The sequence below is a fragment of the Stenella coeruleoalba genome (assembly GCF_951394435.1).
Source record: "Stenella coeruleoalba genome assembly, chromosome: 16".
Lineage (NCBI taxonomy): Eukaryota > Metazoa > Chordata > Mammalia > Artiodactyla > Delphinidae > Stenella > Stenella coeruleoalba.
In genome coordinates this window covers 3,292,506-3,309,163 of record NC_137162.1, presented here as the reverse complement: position 1 = coordinate 3,309,163, position 16,658 = coordinate 3,292,506, and the positions used below count along the sequence as shown (strand labels likewise).

The 16,658-nt window shown below is 48.7% G+C and overlaps 1 protein-coding gene across 7 annotated transcripts in view; it reads left to right on the top strand.

Annotated features, from left to right (window-relative positions):
- Window positions 1–16,658, top strand: part of MGMT (O-6-methylguanine-DNA methyltransferase) — a 343,097-nt gene that overhangs the window by 30,110 nt on the left and 296,329 nt on the right. Inside the window, exon 1 of one of the 7 annotated variants that reach the window (XM_079900162.1) lies at window positions 11,877–11,971. The exons of the other annotated variants lie outside the window; for them this stretch is intronic. The gene's annotated coding sequence lies outside the window, so the exon portion shown is untranslated. Of the gene's footprint in view, window positions 1–11,876; window positions 11,972–16,658 lie in introns of those variants that run through there. 7 annotated transcript variants of the gene reach the window in all.

Here is a 16,658-nt window from a genome sequence, read left to right as displayed (position 1 = left end):
AGAGGCCTGGCTCTTGTGATGGGCACATACTTACATATGGGTTCTTTTAAACAAACTCTGGTGAACCCGTGCCATTGTATCGGCTGTTACTAGTGCAGGTGCCACCTGGTAGGCGAAATCCTGTTTGTGAAGAAGAGTGTTTCCTGTGCTTGCTTGGTCAAAAGGTAGTCTGCAGAATTCTTTTAACTGCTCATGTCAGCGTGGTTAGGAATTCAGTCTTGACATTTGGACTTGAGTAGACAGAAAATGGAATCATTTTGTTTTCAAAATAGATGGCATGCTTTCAAGTAAATGGACCAGCTAATTAGCTTATTTTCAAATATTCAAATGTACGTTGAGAAGAAAGAAAACAATGAAGGTCCTCTAATATTATTTTCTGTGAAGAATATTTGTTACCTTTCATAGGATTCTCTATTAATTGAGGTTATTTTTCTCTTTTGTTAATTTGTTTTCTTTTAATTCCCATTTTTGAGAAATTGGTACATTTTATCTCTAAGCAACTCATGATTCTTTTCTTTGTCAAAGAGAAATATTGAAAATTCATTAGATAAACATGAAACCCTCTTAAAGTTCTGGTTGTACATTACCGTGTCAGGAGTCACACAGTATTCATACTTCGAGGTGTGGACAGTCAAGGGTTTTATTAAAATACTGTATATCTTTACGAGTACTGTGTTAGGTAGGATCTTACACCTGACTCATATTTCATGAATTTTTTTTTTTTTTTTACTAGAATTGAGTTTGCTGGTGGGAAAGGACCATAAAGCTTAGCTGATAGAAATCAAACTTACCATTGTGCGTTTTCATCAGGTGAAGATTGAAAATTGTTGGGCGTCTTTAGGAGATGCCTGGGTCTTCTAGGAAGGCGGAAGCGTGGCAGTGCCCGTGCGTGGTTCTCCACGCTCCTTCTCTGACGTCCCGTCAAGTTCGTGCGTGATCTCCTGGAGACGCCTGTACACCCGGAGTGGAGGCTCCTGCTCTGGAGACTCACCCAGACCCGCAGGGGATGTTCGGTGGTATTTGTTACTGCAGAGTAGCCAAGCCTGTCCTGACTAACACAGTGTGGGATGTGTGTGTGGGTCTGGAAGGTAGTTGCCAGTCTGCAGAAGTCTAGGCTTTGGCGTGTGTTGGATTTGACCTTGAATACCAGCTGCTACTTACTTGCTGTGCCCTTGGGCTAGTTACTTACCCTCTCAATCTGTTTTCTCATCTGCAAGTAATTTGCTCTACCTTAGGTTTGCTGGGAGGAGTAAATGAGATAATATATGTAAAGCACCTGGCCCAGTGCCAGGCATATGCAGCTAATAAATTTCGTTCCTACCCAGCTAGACCTTTGATAGTCCGTTGGCATGGGGTCACCCATGTAAACGTGCAGAAGTGTTCTTTTTCTGGGGTATTTGCTTTAATAAAAAGGAAATAAATGATCACATGGTTATTTTATTTTGCCCTGTAAAAACGAGTTAAAACAAGGTATGGTTAATGTTTGCCAGAGGTGTGGTGGGATGTGGTAGCTGTCTTTCCCTAAAGACAGCTGCGGCCCAGTCCTAAGGGTGTTTTTCCCCTTAGGTGAAAATATGTGACTGGGGACCGGGCCACCTGCCTTCCTAAATGTCCTGAGCTCCCTGTCACCTGTAGCTGACTTAGGGAAAACCGATGTGGGGACTCAAGGATTTGACTCTCCCTTTATTCTTGTCTTTAAAATCAAGTTACATTCTTTTTTTTAAGCAATAAACTTTCAGAGAAAATGAGGCCTAGAGAACAGAGGTAGCGACAGTAATACGCTGACTAGGGAAGCAGTATGACCCACACAGGCAGCCGTACCCAAACGGAACATAAAAATGCATGCAGTCCAGAAATGCACTTTTTCTTTTCATGACTCGACTTCATGTTTCGTTTGTATTTAAAACTGAGTTGACGAATATGAATACAGATGTTCAGAGTTATGGTAACGTCATATTTGTTTATGTGCATGGACTGTATCTCACAGTTTAAAAGGGAGAGCAGTTAATGGTTTTGCCCATACTGCTTGGAATTTTTTCTTTTTCTTTTTTTTTTTTTTAAATTGTCCTCTAGCTTCTATTCTTCAGGTGTGTAGCTATTTTAGTGTTATGAAGGATGATGGATGATGCTGGAAAGTTTCTTTGGAAGCACTTCTGATACTGTGCGATGCACTTGGAGGTCAGCTGCACTTGACTAATGCATGATTTATCCCGTGTCCCTGCCACTTCCCGAGATAAAGCTGCTGTTTTATCAAAAATGCCAGCAACTGTGATTTAGAATTTATAAACCTCCATTTTCAAATAATTGTTCTGATTACTCTCTGCCTTGGCAATAAAATGATAAAGGTAATTGCACACCAATGTGAGATAGCACCAAAATACAATAAAATTAACCTGAATTAGCTTGACTTGTCGATGGAGAAGTATTTTTGAAATGTAGCATTGCAGTCAGGGAGGGTGATATTATAGCTGGAAGGTGAGTTATTGCCTTAATGTAATACTCGAAATTTAAAAAAGAGACTGTTTCTGTTGAGGGCGATTGAGCTTTTGAAATTCAGTTGAAGTGAATCTTATAATTGGCAACAATAATGCACTTTGAAGGTAATATCTTTTATTGTGTTATGCCTAGTTGCATTACTCTTATTTAGCGGTTTCTGGCTTCAGCTTTTCTAATACTCGGGTAGAAGCAGGCTTGGAATTCTGTCAGATCCAGGGGGCTCAAATGTTTTATTCTCTTTTTAGCATTGCTGCTTGTCTGAAAGTTACGGGCTTATATAAAGTATTTGACGAAATCAGTTAGCCATCAAAGGTTAAGTATTACTGTTAATTTTTTAATAAGTTTAAATAAGGTTCCTTATAAGTGTGTTTTGCTCCCCGTCTCTGCGCGTGTGTTGGGAATTTCCCACTGTAGCCTAGCGGTTTTCAACGGCGCCTGACCCGGTGTGCCATCCCCACCTCCCGCCCCTTTAGATATACATAGTTCATAACTTTCCCTTCACAGTCCTCAAGTGAAATTCATGGGTCACACCTGTCTACATATGCTACTTAGGAAAAACGTAAAGTAAGATGTCAACAACAGGGCAGTAATTTATAAGAAAGATTTAGGTACTCAGAACAGAAAAGCTCAGGCAGGGCTACACTAGAAGCGTGACGACATCGGCCCCCTCACAGGTGCCCTCCTGGTGGGGGGGTCTGCACCATCACACCCCACCAGGGGCAGTGGGGACCCACATTTCCAGAAGGGGGGAGTGTCCCCGTGGGCAGTGATTGCCCCCTATGGCCCTCCACCACCATTCAGACCTCTTTTGTCCATTCTAGGCTCGTGTGAGGAGTGGGTTTTCATTTTTTTTTCTGACTTGGTAATTTGTATGACATCCAGCAAAGACCGCGGAAGATGCTTTGGGAAAAGGCTGATTCAGGAAGTATCATAGACCTAAGCTAGCGGTGCTGCTGATTCTGGGAGGATAACTCTGGTCTGCTGTCTTCCTAAAGAGAATGCAGAATTGGGAGCAGATATGCCTAGGGAAAATACAACTAGTGAAATTTGCCCAAAAGTACAACCGGTGGGAATTTTTCCAGAAACAATAAGTGGAATTTGGAAAATGTAAGTGAAGTAAGGGGGATTCCTGGTAGATAACGCATCTCTTGCTCTCCCTCTTCTATTTTCTAGTCCATTGATAGGCTGTATATACTGTTATCTTAGCCTACTGGGCTCCCCTGGTTTAGATGAAAATGAAAACGATATCATACAAAAGGGGCTTTGTGTCTGGCCTAGCACGCATTTCTGTGTCAGAATGTAGGCCTGTCAAGTATCAAGCAATGTGGTGGTGGTGTTTGTTACTTTTTTTTTTTTTTTGCGGTACGTGGCCCCCTCACTGCTGTGGCCTCTCCCGTTGTGGAGCACAGGCTCCGGACGCGCAGGCTCAGCGGCCATGGCTCACGGGCCCAGCCGCTCCGCGGCATGTGGGATCTTCCCGGACCGGGGCACGAACCCGCGTCCCCTGCATCGGCAGGAGGACTCTCAACCACTGCGCCACCAGGGAAGCCCCAAGCAATGTGTTTTAGTGTTATGTAATAAATATCATATAAAATAAAAATGGAGTATTTTGATTTCTTTAACAACCTCAGGCTGAAGTTTTGGTGCTATAAAATTATCATGGAGCTCAGTTACACGATGGTTCTTGGTCTTAATGTGGGCATGCTTAAGCTGATTGATTGTTCACTTATTTATTGAGGTATAATTGACGTACAACATTGTATTCGCTTCAGGTGTACAACGTGATGGCTCGGTACTGGTATATATTGCACAATGATCACCACAGTTAAGTCTAGTTCACGCCTGTCACCGTGGTCTTTTATTTCTTTAAACATGGCTGAGTTGCTTGCTGTCTGTGGCTGGTGGATCCATTCTCTCAGCTGCTGCTGTCTGGGTTTTGCTTGCTCTTGCTTGTGGTGTCGCGTTTCCCTGCGTGCCTGGTTCTTTGATTGTACTGGACGTTATGCTGGAAAAATTTCTCCATGATTTGCTCTTAAGAGTGACGTGGAGCCTGAGGTGCTTCCCAGGGGCAGTGCTGACTACACCAGGGGCCTGGGATCACTCACGTGGCCGGGACCTGAGCTCTGCCTCACCTCGCCGTGGGCTTGGGCTTGGAATTCCTAGCTGTGGGCGGTGTCCCTTCATTAGACCAGTGGTTCTAACTGGGGGCGATTTTGCACCCCCCAGCCCGGGACGTTTGCCACTGGAGACGTGTCTGGTTGTCACAGCCGAGGAGGTGCTGCTGCGTCCAGTGGGTGAGGACAGGGCTGCAGGTAGACGTCCCACTGCACGTGGGCCACCCCGCCGCAGGTCTGTCCCCAGTGTCAGTAGTGCCACGCCGGCACCATTCACGGAGCCTCTGAATAACGTTTTTTGTTCTTTTGGCCTGAGGTCTTTCTTTTGTTTAAATTGACACACAGTTGATTTACAATATTAATTTCAGGTGTACAGCATAGCGATTCAGTTCTTTTACAGACTATACTCCATTGCAAGTCGTTACTGGATAAGGGCTGTGAACAGCTTGTTTAAAGCCCGGCTGGTTCCCGTCTGCCCCTGCGTCTTCCTCACTGCCTACCCTGTTGTCATCAGTGGCTTCCTGTGCCCTCGTGCAGGATTCTTGTGGGGCTACCTCGGTCTCCTTCCTTTCCTGATCCCCCCTCCCCCGCCCAGCAGCGTGTCCCAGCGTGGTGGGTGGGTTTTCTGGGAATCCCCTACCCCTCCGTGAGGGCGGGTGAATCTCGGAGCACCCGGGTGGCACCGAGTCTCCCCCTCACTGCTTCCTGGACATCCAGCCCCAGTTGTCACGCTGCTCCAAGGGCCTCGGCCAGCTCTGACCTTCCCTCACTCATCTGCTGGACTCGCCATCTCTGTAGCTCTGTGCTCCGTGCTTTCTTTTCCTGTGTCTTCGCACACCCTTTCGCTTCCACTCACAAATACCTTCTTAATCGACCCCTTCCGAACTCCTACCCGTCCTTCAAAGCTCTCCTCCCATAAAGATTCTCTTGGTCCTTGAACTTGTTGTGTTAGTTTGTGCTGTACAGCAAAGTGAATCAGGTGTACGTATACATGTATCCACTCTTTTTTAGATTCTCTTCCAGCCTCACGTGCTGTGTCTTCCCCTGGTTGTGTTCGCTGGTGTTTTGATTGTTAGTTACCTGGCAGATGGAGAAACCTTTAAGGCCCCGGAAGTAAATACGGATCTGCTTTCAGTGCATTTTATCTGTTAAGTTTCAGCAGCTGGGAAGCAGCCTCAAGCTTGTCTTTTTCTTCCACCACAGGTTTTAGGGTTTGAATCAGAGGTAAGACGTTTACTAAACGGCCGGGTTCTAGGTGGTATGTTACATCCTTTGTAGGGTGGTGACACCTCCTGTGCAGTTTTTGTTTTGGGGGAGTCTGCTGTTTCCTCTCTCACTGTCTTGGCTTTCTGTCCCAGGAGAGGCCCTCTGCTTCTCGGGGGCCGTGGGGAGCCCGGTAGCACTGAGCCTGTGTCTCTTCCCGGCGCCTGGTCACAGCCGTTTCCTCAGGACTGATTACCTCAGGGGTGGGGTTAGACCTTGTAGGCGAAAACCCTCTTCCAGGTGACTCACCCCCGTGCAGTGGAGACCATCGATTCAAGGTGAGGAGGTGGGGGAAGCGTCTGCATGGCCTTTAGAGGGTCTGGAGGGGACGGTCAAGCTGAGAGGTTCCCGGAGGGAGGGGGTGGGGGAGAGGTGTTGTGAGGTCTGGAAAGGTAGAAGGGAGGTGAGAGGATGCCAGGTGATCTCTGCGTAAATCATGGTGCTTACCGGGAGGTGAGCAGTACAGGTCTTATGCTCTAGAAGGAGAAGGTCCAATGGGTGCCGACCTCTCACTTGGAAAACCAGATTAAATAGACGTCTCCGGCCAGACGGCTCATCTGATTGAAGAAAGCAAAGGTAACATTTTCTGCCACAAGGAGTGTGTGTGGATATTTCTAGTTACGTATTTCAAGGAACTAATCAGTACAGTGAAATTCTGTGACATCAGGTTGTTTGTCCGGTTATTTCGGGAGAGTCGCTCGGGCAGGCTTTGGTTTGCAGAGGGAGGTGTGCGATTCCCACGTGGAGCCAGAACTCCTGTCCGCCACTCGGCTTTACGGGGGTTCTGTTTGCTTTTTCCTTTTGGGTTGAAGCTTTTGCCTTTCCTGTATGAGATGTTTATCATCGCTCCCCCAGAGTGTCTGGAATAGATACTGCCTTAAGCTGTGGGATGACGTTTATTCTCACGATGGTTTAATTTTTCGTGTGTCCGCATAGCGTGTATGCTCTTGTTCATGGGATACACATGGCAGATCCTGCCCCGTGAGACCAACATGCAAAATCGCATCTTCCGTGCACGTCGTGTACCAGGCACTGCGCACACCTAGGACTCCCACCCTCATTTTTGTTGCCTCTTTTGCTTTTTGTTTTCCTGGCACATTTATATTTCTTTGTACTCTTGTGTTATTATTTCTGTACAAAAAGTTGTGTTTCACCAAGTAGAGAAAATTTTTAACAGTAATAGCAGTTAATTATTTTAGTTCTGGGCTTCCCTGGTGGTGCAGTGGTTGAGAGTCCGCCTGCTGATGCAGGGGACATGGGTTCCCGGTCCGGGAAGATCCCACATGCCGCGGAGCGGCTGGGCCCATGAGCCATGGCCGCTGAGCCTGCGCGTCCGGAGCCTGTGCTCCGCAACGGGAGAGGCCACAGCAGTGAGAGGCCCGCGTACTGCAAAAAAATAAAAAATAAAAATAAATAGAAAAATATTTTAGTTCCAAGTTGTTTAAAATTGACAGAATTACTAAATCTTCAGCTCAGTTCCACTGTAGAATGATCTAGAGACACTGTAATTGCTGTTACTTTTTCTAGTTGATTCAGAGGTGACTGTAGACATGTAACTCTGCTCTGAAAGACAGTCTGTTTCTCTAATTCTTATCTGTTTGGCTTTTCCTCAGTTATGTATGATTCTGGGATGTAAAGTCTGCTTGGTTCATTGATATCTATACGTGTATACTTAAAATTTTTTTATATAGAAAAAGAGCTTTTTCTGTCTACCAGCTTTTGATAAAAGTGTGACACTAAAAAGTGATTGCAGAGCAGCAGTTGAGAGGAAGAGGAGCAGAGGGTCTGTGCACCCCAGACTGGGTGCCGTTCCCGGGGGGGAGTGTGTGTGGACAGCACCCTTGGGTGCAGGGCTGGAAGGGAGCTAGAGCCCGTGCAGGCCCCCCGGTGCACGCAGAGGGCTCCCCCACATGCACGCCCCGGTGTGGCCGGGAGGCAGCCCAGGCAGCTGCCCTCAGTGGTTCTGCCCAGGGAGACCCCTTTTCCATCTCCTTGGAAGACCACAGGTGACCAAACCAGGGCTGCCAAGTGGGGTCAGCCCAGAAGAGGAAGTCTGGGTGTCATGTGCCACGGAAGTGATTCCTTGGTGAATGTTTTTTGGATATTTCGTAGACACTAAAATATAATACGGTTGTCAAAAATGTGGCCTCGTGGGAAACTACACATCTTAGGGAAAACGCTAAAACTGAAGTGTGAGGATGGATGATACATTGGAAGAGGTGGTACAAATTCTGTGTCGTTCTCCGCGGTGCCCGTCTCAGTAGCGTGAGTTGGTGGGTGCTGGCTCCCGGGGCAGGGGCACCTCCCTGGTGCCTCTCGCATCCGGAACCCTCTGCCGGGCACGGGGTGGCTGTGGAAACTGGGGGGTGTGGGGTGCTGGAGCCTACTGCATCTCTGTGGGGCAGCCAGGGCAGCCCTGAGGGCGCTGCAGGACGCTGGTGCTGGTGGCCACGTGAGGGCCTGGAGGTGCCCTGTGGAGAAGCGTCTCAGCTGATGAACATACGGCGGCGCCATGTATGCTGGGGAGGACCCTGGAGTTGACGTGTGAGAATGGGTGAAACAGTGGGTATATTGGAAACATGGCCAACAGATCTCAAGCTCTGTCATGAATCATAGACTTGCTGGTTATTTCAGTTTAGTCATTTTATTGATCTGTATCTCATATGAGCCAGGGAATAATTTGAGGAGGTTTACAGTCATATACATAATTTTAAAAATGAAAAACATGTAAGATATAGATGAAGGCATTAGGCACAGGAAGTAAGGGCAGGGAAATAAATAAAGCTGGTATTCTGAACAAGTGGCACAGCTTTTCTGTAAAATAGCTCAAAACGGGCCGGATTTTAAGCAGTGAGCTTCTTAGTGGCCAGAGCAATGACGGGATCCAAATTAATTGCTGGTAAGCATCACTTAGGTTCTGACTTGACTATTCTAAGAAAACACGTGCACCTGGCTGTTTTTGAAAGCGAGATGGAGACCTTCTCCAGAGATATTTGGGGCTCAGCGTGAACAAAGAGCAGCAGACGTGGTTAGCGGGAGGCTCGGTGCCCCCAGAGGTGGGACTAGACACCGTTTGCACGGTTCTGGAGCTGCCTGCAGCATTGGCGCCACGCGGGAGCTGGTTCAAGCAGCACCCGGGCCTGCCCCCTCCTGCCGGGTCAGCGTCCGCATGCCCCAGGCCCTGCGAGTGGCTGCCCCAGAGTGATCGGGTTCGTGGGGTGAAGTCCTCCCCAGGGCTGCCTCTCTTTGTGGCATTTGGGTTTGGCTGTGGCCAGGTCAAGGATTTAAAGCGGGCTCTGTCCTGGGCGTGTGGCTGGTGAGAGAGGGCAGCAAATTTGATTTACTTGAGTGTCTGCTCTGCAGAGACAAGTGTGCCAGGGCCTCGGGGGCGGCAGGAAGGAACAAGGCCTCCATTCTGCCTGACAGACCTCCAGAATGAGGGCAGCCAGGTGTCGGCAGCCACCCCCAAACTCCATTCACTGGAGCTGTCATTTGCTCAGTTGTCACAGGTTCACAGGTTTATGGGTTGCCTGTAGCGATGCTTATTAATGTTTTCTTTGTATCAACTTAGTTCTAGTGTAAACACCTGCGTCCGCCTTGTCCTAAGGAATTCCAGTGAAGACAAGTGTTTGATACATATTCATTTTATTTTTTTCTGTTACATGTTAATTGAATCCATAATTCATAAACTCGTATCTAAACGAATCTCACGCAGTTCAGCACTCTAGTCAGACAGCCCCATCCGTTACCTGTTCCACGGGGCTCGGGAAAAGTCCCTTTCCTGTCTTTAGCCTTGTGTTTTTCATCAGAGAAATGCATGCGCCTAATTCACAGGGCTCTTGTAAAGATGAGAGAAGCAGCATACGGAGCGCCTGGCACACAGGAAATGCAGGAGTGGTCAGGAAACGACTCGTCCTGTTATTAGATTGAGTTGTGGGTCAGTAACGCGAAAAGAAAAGAAGTTGAATTATAGTCTGTACACTTCTCAGTGTCCTACATGGAAGAAGTATGTTTGATAACTTTTATAACAAGCATTGGCGAGAATGTGGAGAAATCGGAACCCTGTGCATTCATTGGTGGTGGGTTTGTACTGGGGCAGCCGCTGTGGAAAACAGTATGGCGGCTCCTCACAAAGTTAAACATAGAATTACCATGTGATCCAGCAGTTCCACTCCTAGGCATAGACCCAAAAGAACTGAAAGCAAGGACTCGAACTGTTATTTGTACACCGGTGTTCATAGCAGCGTCATTCAGCGTAGTCACACATTGGAAACAACCCAGATGTCCATCGAGGAATGAACAGATAAACCTCAGAATATGGTCCATCTATGCAGTGGAATGTTACTCAGCCTGAAAAAGGAAGGAAAGTCTGGCACAGGGTACAGCGTGGATGCATGTTTTAGACGTTACGCTCAGTGAAACAAGCCAGATACAAGAGGACACGTACTGTGTGATTGCGCCTGTATGAGGTGCCTACTGTAGTCAGATTCACAGAGATGAAAGTGTGGTGGTTTCCAGGGGCTGGGGGAGAGGAGAGGGGACGTGGTGTTGAGTGGGTGCAGAGTTTCTGTTGCAAGTGATAAGAAGGTTTCGCGTCCGTAGTGGTGATGGTCACACAGATACTGTGAATGTGTTTGCTGGAGCTGAATTGTACACTTACACACATAAAATGCTAAATATGTGTACTTTGCCACAATAAAGAGAAGTACATTTGATAACTTTTAAACAGAAGGAACATTTGGGATACTGTGTCTATCACACCTGGTCACAGGCTCAGCGTGCCACCCAGGTCTCCTGGACCCACACCTTGGACACCATCCCTGGGCAGGAGGGAGGGCGGGCACCACCCAGAGCATTGCTGTCCCTGTGGGTGAGGGAGGTGGGTCTTCAGGTGGGCTCTTCGTCGGACCTTCAGGGACCACAAAAGCAATTCCAGAAACTCTCCCAGCCTTGGTGTTCCGTATAGGAAAAAAAATGAGAAGTAAAATGACCTTGTAAAGGACATCATAAAACAAGGGAAGGTGGCAATCAGTGTTTCCACCAGGATGCTTGTCATCACCCCAACAAATAAGTTTGTGTGTTGTCTTCTTCTGGACGGGGAACTTCCCAGCTCCACCGGCTCTTACCTTGTGTCCTCTTTGCAGTCAGTGTGTTCCAAATCTTGTGAATAGTCTTCTAGAAAGGGAGAAAATGGCAGTATCTTTAAAAAATCTTCGTTAAATGTTAGTTTGCGTGCTAATAGATAAGGTACTTAGCATTTAAAGGAGTCGTTAATTATCAGAGCGTTTTTTATTCTGTTACAGCCTGGATTTTTCTTCTAATTCAAGTTACCCTTGAAATTAATGTGGCAGATCGATAAACTTTTCATCTGTGAATACTATCTGAAGAATTCAATCTGTTGTAATTTAGATAAAATGTATCAGCTAAGTTCTGTAGCACGAAGTTTTACATTTCTGCTAGTTTTTGAAATATACTGTAGAGATTTTCCTCATGGTAGTGGGAACATATGAGAGAGAGATGATTACATCAATCAATTATTTGAACAAAGATTGGGTATAGCTTACATATGATTTTGTAATAATCCCTATTTCCAAGGAAAAATATTTGCACAATACTTAGTCACTGTGTCATTTGTAGATAAATTGGTTATGCGGGCTTCCCTGGTGGCGCAGTGGTTGAGAGTCCGCCTGCCGATGCAGGGGACACGGGTTCGTGCCCCGGTCCGGGAAGATCCCACATGCCGCGGAGCGGCTGGGCCCGTGAGCCGTGGCCGCTGAGCCTGCGCGTCCGGAGCCTGTGCTCCGCAACAGGAGAGGCCACAGCAGTGAGAGGCCCAAATTGGTTATGAGTTGGTCTTTGTTTTTATTGAAACATAGATTCTGTGTGTAAATGTGGATTTTATGTGTATCTTCTCCATGTGTATGACAAGTGTCTGAAATCAGTCAACTTGAGCACAAATGATTTTTCTATATTAAACATTGAATTTCATTTGAACCTAGTTTGATCCCACGCCTTCATCCTACAGTGAGCAGAGCCCAGTAGCCAGAGACAGCCTCGTCCTGCCCCTGTCCTGTGCGGCCCGGAATTTCCTGAGCCGGGTCAGTTACTGGGGTGCCATCTGACTCTAACCTGTCCCCAGCCCACTGACACTGCCCGGCCCAGGGACAGACGGGGTTGGATCTTTGCTGGGAGTTGGGGAGGGGGGATAACTCAGGGCCAGAGGGATAAAGGGGGTTCAGAGACCTGGCTGTGCTGTGGCCCGTCATCCTTTCTGGGAAGATACGTGTGCAGGGCGAACGCGAAGCCCACGCTGCTGCCTCAACCACGCGTTGGAGCCCAGGATGGAGGGGTCATGGGGGTCCCGATGTCCCCCGTGGGCGCTGAGAGCTCACAGTACAGCCGGGAGATGGTTCCACGTGGGTGAGATGTGTGTTGCAGAGGGGAAAGGATGGGAGCTTGAATGCCTGTTGGTGACCGCACTGCTGCTGTTGGCCCCGGAGCTGGGGCTGAGGAGGCGTCTCCAGGAGGACCACATATGCCTCTTTGGATGAGCCGTGCAGACGGCCTGCGGCGCGGGTGGGAGCGCACTCTTGTTACCGTACAGCTGTGGGAACGCGAGTCCTTAAGCTGGCTGGTAAAAGGGAAGTTGGTGCCTTAGTAACAAGTACAGCTTCCCAGACAGGGCTTCATTTGTGGGTGAGGGAGCAGGACGGACTGTGTGTGCAGGTTCTGGATCTGGCTCGGCGGCGTGTACCCTCCAGCCTGGCCAGCATTTAAGCCAAAAGTTCGAGACCTTGACATCTTGAATCATTGTGTGAGCAGTTCGACATCAAAGGGTAAAAAGTTCAGTGTAAGAGTGGGTGAAAGCGGGTGTATCCTGCAGGACCTTTCTCTGTGAAGCAGAGTTGCCTGTGCTGACCGGACGGGCCTCTAAACGACAGGTACGTTTGTCTTCCAAATAGAAGCTTGAACGTCCCGCTACCGAGAGATCCGTCGTAAGTGAGCAGAGCAAAGCAGGTGTTCCTTGATGGGTTTGTCTTCTTGCCTTTCCTTTTCTTTTCGTTCATGAGTGACGGTGGTCAGGGACAGACTCTATTCCTGTGGCCCCGGCTGTGCTCCTGGATTGTAATGAGGGTGAAGCAGTGACTTCCTTGGCACTTACTCACTTCCGTCCCTTTTGGAAACTCAACCAGATTTTCACTCTTATTTTGATGGGTCCCTAAAATGCTATACACCCCTAGCAAAGACGGAAGTAGGCCATCCGCGACAGTGGGGACCTTTGAGGATTTACAAAGCATCAAGTATAGACAGCAGCTATTGGAGCGTATGGGGGTTGGAACCTTTGACAGTTGAACCCCGAGTGGGGTTAGCAGCAGGACTGCAGCTGGTGCTCGTTCGCTGGTCGCCTTTCTGGTATGACCCCCACACCTCCTCCCACTTAAGGTTCACGAGGGGAGAGGCTCGCTCCCGCGCCACCCTTGTGCCTGCTTCGCCTTAACGGGCAGTGCCGCCCCGGGACGCTTCCCTGTCTCTGCCTCTCCTGGCTCCTGGGCCACAGAGGCCTCCTGAGCATGTCTTTGGGTGTCCTCGGCGCCGCTTTGGTAGGTGTGTGTGGGCTCCTTCCGTTATTTCTCTGCTGCGGGCGGGCGTTGTTAGGTATGTGGGACCCTGCAAAGCCAGACGCCTAGCCTCAGAAAGGGTTCTCAGGCTCTTGTCGTGACCTTGCCCAGCTGTCTGTCCAGCGGCCGCCCGCCGCCCAGTGACACTGCTGCCTTGCCTTGTGACGACCCCCAGCTGCTCCCACACCTTTCTCCACCTCATTGTATCTTTTGGCTGCTAAGTGCCTGGCCACCACGTTGCTCTTCAGTTCACACGAGAGAGACGGGGACGGCAGGCGCCGGCATGCGCACACGGACGGAGGTGGTCTGGCCGCCCCGCAGGCTGGCAGCCTGGGGTTGACTTCCCAAGGGGCCATGAGTAGCGCTGCCTGACCCTCGGGTAGCCCCGACTGTCTCGTCAGTCCGCACGGTGTCCCCATCACAGAGGAGGAGACGGGGCCGGAGAGGTTGCCGGCTCTGCTTTGCTCTCTGCGGGCCCAGCTCTGTCCCCAGTCCCCTGGGGAAGGCGTGTTCCCCAATCGAACTTAAGCGCCGCAGCCGGGGACTGACGCTGAGTGGGATCTCCCTTCAGGTTTCCCACAAAGGTTTTCTCCAGCTTCCTAATAGGATGCATTGTTTCTATCACCTACAGTGAGGATGGGACCCTGTTAGGAGGATGCTGTAGCAGATGGAGCATAATTCTGGCACATGCCCACCTTTCCCGCCTGCCTTATGACTTCAGCCCCGAGCACCCCATTGGAGGGAGGGCCCACTCCACCCCTGTGGCTGCAGCAGGTTTCCTGTGCCAAGTCATCAGGCTGGAGACCACCGCGGCCACATGGTGTGACCTGGGGCAGCCCCTGGGCGCCACCCCTGGGCGTGGCTTACACACCAGACACACTGGTGTCAGTGCCCTGGCTCCATACTTGGTTTATAACACTAGAAAACAAAGAAAACCCCCTACTCTGGGAAATCTACCATCTTCCTTTTGAAAGCATTCCACTCTGTTTACTTCTTAACGGATGAAATATGTAAAGATATCTTCTAAATTTTAAAGTACCAAACACACATGGAAAAAAGGCCAAGCGTGTATCATGTCAGCTTGCGTGCTTTGCTGAGGATCATGGCTTGGCGCATGGTCTGTTCTGCAGGGACATCCTGCCCGGTTCTTTTTATCCTGTTACTGACTGTCCGATGCTCCACCTGAGGCCGTGCTGACTGACAGGTCACTATGATGTCATCTTTCTGTAAGCCCTGGACTGCTATAAATTATGTTTTAAATGTTGTAATTAAGATTTTGAGACGACTAAACTGTCTTTGAGGGGAAGAACCTGTCCCCTTCTCCAGAGAGATAATTAATTCTTAGAGTATATGGGGTTTTGAAGAATTTACTGTAAGATAAAAGACTGGTATTTTACTCTTGCATTTATTAGTATTTAATCAAATGGAAAGTGCACTTTTGGTCTGGAAATCTTGGCTTCAGCCACAGGATTAGACTGAATTATTGTTTGAAGAGTAAAAGGTATAGAATTATATGTTCAAGTTATCAAGCCACTGATAGGTTTTGGGCATAATGTAGCTAATTCAGAACATAAAATTTCTTGCCTTGGGTTAATGGTTCAGAAGCGGCGCACATGTCAGTGGCTGCTTGGCCTTGTGGTGGGGATGGCGTCTGTCCCGCCAGGAGCCTTGTGCCGTCAAGGCTGGCTTGTTCCCGGCCGCCGGAGCGTATCTGGAACACAAGGCTCTTCCATTTTGGGATACAAGTCATCAATCACACCGTGCTTCTCACCCAAGAATCGTTTACCGCAGAAACAGCGTGCAGCTGACTCTTTATTAGGGATAAAGGGGACCTAATCCTGTGGTCCTTAGTGGTGGCCGGGCTTAGCACTCCTGCAGACTAGTGGCTGGTCTTTCTAAGCCAGTACGTAAGAAATTCCAGAAGACTTTGGTAGCCACATCTTGCTTGAGGTTGCGGTGTCAAAGACAAGCGGGTGAGCACGTGGGAATCAGCGTGGTCTTGTGATTTGTTCGTTAGCAGGTGGGAGAGAAGGATCCAGCACCACCAAACCTGGGACAGGCTGATAATCACTTACGTGCATTGAGGTCAGGAGGTGGCAAACTTTTCCTAAAACGGACTGGATGGTAAATAGTTCTGGCTTTGCAGGCTGTGTGGTCTCGTCACAACTACAGCTGACCCTTGAACAACATCGGGGTTAGGGGCCCCAAGCCCCCTTCCCCCTGCACCCAGTTGAAAATCTGGGTATAACTTACGGTCAGCCCTCCGTATTTGTGGTTCTTCCTCTGCGGATTCAACCACCTGAGGGTCATGTAGTCCTATAGCATTTACTGTTAGAAAATAATCCGTGTATAAGTGGACTCTGATGGTTCAAACCTGTGTTTTTCAAGGGTCAGCTGTACTCACGAGAACTGCCATCGACATTACAGGATGAGCCTGGCTACATTTAGTGAAACTGTATTCATAGACTCTGAAATTTGAATTTCGTATCACATGTACGAAATTCGTATCACATTTCGTAACACATGTCATGAAGTGTTTTTCTTCGGACTTCTTCCAACCGTTTAAAAGTGCCCTGCATCCCACCAACCCCTGATCATTGTCAGGTGCTCAGGTACCCAAGCTCTTCACCCACAGGTGTCCCTACTCTTCACTCTCAGCGCTTCTTGCCCTTGAGCACCTTGCTGAATTTGCAGAATACACCCGGGGAAATACTGATGAAGCTGCGAGGGGAGGAACGGGTTGCATCTGGGCCAGTGGATCCTGGCAGCTCCCTTGCTTCGGGCAGGGACGTTTCTGTAGGTCTCCCCGAAAGCCACGGTTGATTCCCATTCCAGGTGTGGGGATGCCTTCCTGGCCATTTGCCAGAGCCCTCTCTGAGGATTTCAGTGGAGCCTGTTATGGAATCTGGATCTAACGGTATTTACTGTGCTGTATGAATCAGTGCAAACAGGGAGTGGGGTACTGAACCTGGAGACAGCATTACAGTGAGTCCCCCTGGTAAGCTAATGATGTCACCGACACAGAAAGCGCACGTCTTTAACGTAGCGTTCCATGCGTCCACAGGTGGAAATCTTTATTAACCGGGACTTCTTTCTTGGGGCTTGACTGCAGACACGCCTGTGCTACTTTGATCCTCCAGGGCTCTTCTGGGGTGCGGAGGATTCT